This window comes from Tiliqua scincoides, chromosome 1, assembly GCF_035046505.1.
Source record: "Tiliqua scincoides isolate rTilSci1 chromosome 1, rTilSci1.hap2, whole genome shotgun sequence".
Taxonomy (NCBI): domain Eukaryota; kingdom Metazoa; phylum Chordata; class Lepidosauria; order Squamata; family Scincidae; genus Tiliqua; species Tiliqua scincoides.
Window position 1 is genome coordinate 146273429 of NC_089821.1, and position 5385 is coordinate 146278813.

The window sequence follows — 5385 nt, forward strand, 5'->3', positions numbered from 1 at the left end:
TGTTTTTTTTAAAAAAAAAATATGTTGTAATGTTAGAGAAATATACATATTGGAGTTAATATCACCCTCTCACAAATTATGACCTATTCTAGTCACTGGACCCCACAGAAGTTGCATTCTCACACTTTCTAGTTATCTTTCTATAAAAATCTATTGTCTCTGTTAAAAGTTGAAATAAATTTACCTATCTTTAGCGGGGAAATGTTGGAGAGCCTGCTATTAAAGTCTCCAACCCTTTGCCTCACACACATCTGAAGTGACTTGCACATGCTTAAAAAATGAACAAAGACCATCGAGTCAATTCTCCAGTTTCTTAAAGGGCTTTTAATGATGCCTTGAAAACTGAGCACCTTAGAAATCTAACTGAATGAATTGTAACACTTTGTGAAAAGCAAGATTAGGCCACAATAGGGTCTCAGTCACCTCGAGGAGCAGGCCTGTCTGAAAGCAGGCCTTCCTAGGATTATAAACAGCTGTTGAGCTGCCTAATTCTTTCACAGCTTTCTCCTGTGTAGCAGGAAACTATGGTGGCATGGGATGGCCATCCATCTCAATCATTATGTACAAAGCAGAGTCACTAAAGTCTCATTTGCAAGCCCTTTCTCTTTCTTGGCCAGCGAACAATCTTTTCTGCTCATTTGAGGAGAATTATGTGGGCTTAATTAAGTGTAGTAACTTATTGGTAGCACAGTGCCCGATCAAAGAAAGGTGCAGATGCGGTGTGAAATGATGGGGCAGCTCCTCTGTGAGGAATACAAACCAGGGTGAGAAAACTATTCTAGGGACCCAAAAGGAGTTATTTGGAACTCAATTATTCCATTCACTGGAACGGCAGTGCACCAGATGGTTACAATGCAAAAGAGCTTTCCATGACCATAACATTATCCTGAACACCTTTTCTTCTTCTCCAATTCACCATATGACAATTAGTTTCTTATTGGGTGTTTTATTGAAGTGGAAAGAGGGGAAGGGGGTAGATGGGCTTCATGAACAGATTCAGTGCATCTAGATACAAAAAGGCAGGCAGGAACACAAATCAAAAGAAGAGATTGCAGCATGCCTCTATTGTCTTGAAGAGGCCTTGAAATAAGTTGCTTTCCAGCTTATCTGGAATCAGACCCCTCCAGCTCTCCCCCCCTCCCCAACACACACAATGTAGGAGATGTAAAGTGTTTCAAATCTGACCGGCTGCTGTGCCGTCTGCCAAGATGTTTCCACCCAACCGAGCATGGTTTCTTCCCCCCATTTAATTCATTGAGTTGTCCTCAATAAAATTAATTCCTTCTCATCTGCAGCATTCAAGCACACAGTGGGAACAAAACCAAAATGAGGTTGTGAATATAGTGTTGGTCATTAAGTGGACGAACCTGACTCTATCGTGTGTTTGTGCTTTCCTCTCCCTTGTGGCATGCAGAGACCTCCCTGTGCCGCGAAAATGAAAGTCATTAAGATCTCAGAAATTTAAGAGTCATTTTGTCAACTGGTAGAAACAAGCATCCACTTTTAACATATTGATGGGAAAAGACTTATTTATAAAGATTTTGGTCACAAATCACTGATGTATCAAATAGTCTCCACCTCCATTCACAGGGCAAATAAACTTTAGCTTATTCCGTTCTCTCTGAAGTGTTCAAAGAAGCTCAAACATTAGTATATATGTTCATCAGCTGAAGCTCTCCATGTATAAATGGTATAATAGACCATATTATTATATTTAATATTGTTAAAGAATATTGTTTAACCTTTGAGATACTCCCAATTGATGTTTACACATATGCATTTGCTAGAGGCCAGAAACACTGTGTCAAAGGACTCTCTCATATTGTAGCCATATGCTACCCTGTTTCTATTTCTTCGTCTTTTCTGTTTTTTCCATTTTAGTAGTGATAGATTTCAGCTGGACTGATGTGAAATGTCCTCAAGATGGGATCCAGGACAATTAGCTATAAGTGTTGCCCGGCATTGATCTGTCCTTTCATGACCAAATGTAAAGTTATCTCAACCAAAATGAAAATGGAAGAATCAGGATAGAGGGGGTGCATCATGCCAGTGCTTCTCTACATCCCCCAGATCTGACCCTTTGCCCAGGTGCAAATGGTATAATATGCTATCACCAAAAAAGTTAACCGTATTTGAGAGCCTAATTCTCAGTTGCAGGAGGAATTCCTGAAAGCCTGTAAAACAGCACAGTGGTCCAGGAGGACTGGGGCAAAGCTAACAACAGGCTGGTAAAGAGTTAACACACAAAAAGGATTCACTAAAAATAAAAGGAGGGCAATAGGATAATTCAAGAGGAAGAAAAAGAACAAGCAGGCTTACAGAAGTTTGGGCATTGGGAGAGCCCATGTGCTTATCTTAAGAAATACAATCTTCAAAGCAAAATACAATCCTTAACATGCCTGTCTCACTGATCCTTCATCACACCTCTCCAGTCCAGGTGAGGTGGGTGGAACTTGACCACACACAGATTCATTCTGAAGGAACCAAGTCAGAACACATATGAGCATCCTTGGACTTGATTAACATAACCTAGGACCAGTGAGTTCATTGCCTAGTTGATTGGACCCTTTACAAGCCTGGGCATTATAAGAACATAAATAAGCCCTGCTGAGTTAAGCTAAAGTCTCATCTAGTTTCTCACTCACAGTGGCCCTAAACAGGAAAGAGACACATTTCTCTCCCACCACTGGTGCCCTGAAACTAGTATTTAGAGGCATGCTGCTGCTGAACCTAGAGGTCTCTAGTGCATAGTTGTCATGACTAGTAGTCATGGATAGACCCATGCTCCAGGAATTGGTTCGGTCTTCTCTTGAAGCCATCCAGCTATTTGCCATCACTACAGCTTGTGGCAAAAAAATTCCCCAGTCTAATTATGCATTGTGTGAAGAAGTATTTCCTTTGCCCTAAATCTCCTTTCCATCAGCTTCATCAAATGACTCTGATTCCAGTATTTTGAGAGAGGGAGAAACATATCTCTATCTCCACACCGTGCATAATTAAATGTCTCAATCGCCCCCCCCCCCCCATGTTCTATTTTCTGAAGAAAAGACTATTTTCTGCAGGAAGCCTTCTTGCCTCTTAAAGTTTTCATAACTCCATTTGTAAGCCATGCTGGCATCCAGGACTATAGATGTATAGTGCCTTTACTACTTACTAGCATGGTATAATGATATAAGATCCACCCCTCTTCTGACCTGGTCAGGAGAGCTGCAGTGCACAATGGACTGGTACATTCTAGCCCTACCAGCTGGACTGGCTAATGTCATATCAGATGATGATGATAAACAACCCATACAATGACTTCTCTGCCTGGCCATGCAATATTTCCTAATGGCAGTGATTTCAAAATGCCTCAGAGAAGCCTCCTTTCTAGTTACCTTTAAGGGAAATCGAGGGGGAGGGAAGAAGAAGGGAATTCAGTCATTACACAGAAAGTGGCCCTTTTATGTAACTGCTTTCCTCATCCTTCCCCACAGCCAACTTCTGCAAGGCACGGTCTACCTATACCCTGACATTAAGAATGAAAGCATATATGGCTGCAATCCTAACCACACTTTCCTGAGAGTAAGCCCCATTGAACAAAATAGGACTTTCTTCTGAGTAGACCTGGTTAGGATTGCACCCTATGCTTCTGTTGCACTGCATCCAGGGTGGGGATATAAGGTGCTGCCCCAATGTGGCATAGCTTCATACTTCACCTACCTGATCCAGGCTGCAATCCTATACACACTTTCCTGGGAGTAAGTCCCACGGAAGTCAAGGACACTTACTTCTGAGTAGACATGCATAGGATCCTGCTGCCACACAGCTCCACCCATTCAAAACTGCCCCCTGGTGATGTTTCCAGATTGTTGCTACCTTTACAAGGCAGGGCTCCTAAATGGGACAATTATTTAAGGAAGTTATTTTATTTAAGCAATCTGTCTGTTAGAAGTATGTACAAGATTCTGAACTTAAAACATTTTTAAAGTCAGTAAAGAAGAAGAAATAGTTCTTATTCAACTTGTATGTTTCCAGTACTAAGAATTCATATACACTAAAAGGCACTTGGATGTGGCAAAAGGGCTGCAGTATATGAGTTACCAATACATTTGCTTTGAAGCTCCACCTGAACCCAGGGCCGCCCGACTGAGTGAGGACGGCTGGCTATAGCCCTCCCCCTCCTTGCTGTTATGGCAACATTTGTTTGTTGAACATATTGATGGCATTATTGAGAGAGTAATGCATTTATGACTTGGCTGCTTAGAAAAACACAGCTCTGGTGGCGTCTCCTCGAAACCCAATTGTGTGGTTCCAGAGGCTGGCAACCACATCCTACATTGGGGTTAGCCAAATAAAACTGTATTTTGGTTTAAGTGCTGCTAGCTTTGAGGAAATGATGGTTTAAGATATTTGGGCCAGAGTTGAGGTTGACTTTACGCTGCAGCAGCCATGAGACAGAGTTCCTATTCCCCAGTTTAACAACAACAACAACAACAAAAAAGCTTTTCCCAGCAACATCTGCAAAAACTTTTTAGGAAGCTTGTCCAGTCAAGAGACGCAGAGTGCAACACTGCCTGTGAAACTGCCGCTAGTGCTACTAATGCTACTACTGAAAATGACTATTAAGTGCTAAGCATATTTCTTACTATGACGTTGTCATCCACTGCGTCAGGTTTCAGGCTAGGATCTTTCCCCGCTCAACTGCCTGAGATCCTTTGCAGTGGAGATCCAGGGATTTTATGCAAAGCAAGCATGTGTTCTCCTGCCAAACTATAGGCCTGCATTGCTAGGCACTGGATAAAGTAAAGAAACTATACAGTTCCAACCTGAAAAGCTTTACAATCTACAACAGATAGTTGATTGCTCTCCTAACTCTATTCATAACAGGTCACTCCTGGTGCTAGGTTGCTGGTCCTATGGACTTCACACAAGTGGGGTGTGTGTGTGTGTGTGTGTATGTGTGTGTGTGTGTGTGTGGTGCGGGGAGCAATAGAAAGCATAGCATAGCATGGACATGAGATGAGCATTACATTCCTCCTACTCACACAGTATCACCTCTTCGGGTCATTTTTTCTCGAGGTGTTCCAATTGCAAAACCCCACTAGAGAAAAACCATTTTAATTAGCAGATTCAGGAAAAAAGCACAGGCCAGAGTGAGAGGTTCACCTTTCAATTATTGTGTCCTACCACTTAGTATGTACAGATTTGGTGGCATACCAGATTCTCCATGAGGGTCTATCGCTGCAGTGTCTAGTTTTGTCCTAACAGCGAAAGAGCCAGGCAAAGGCTTCAGGTGGTTCAGGAAAGGCTTTGCATAGGCTTTTCATTACTCTCTACTTAAAAAGCAACCACCCTAAACGTTGCACCAAGATCCCCTAAATTCTATGCCGAGAATAGTTAAGT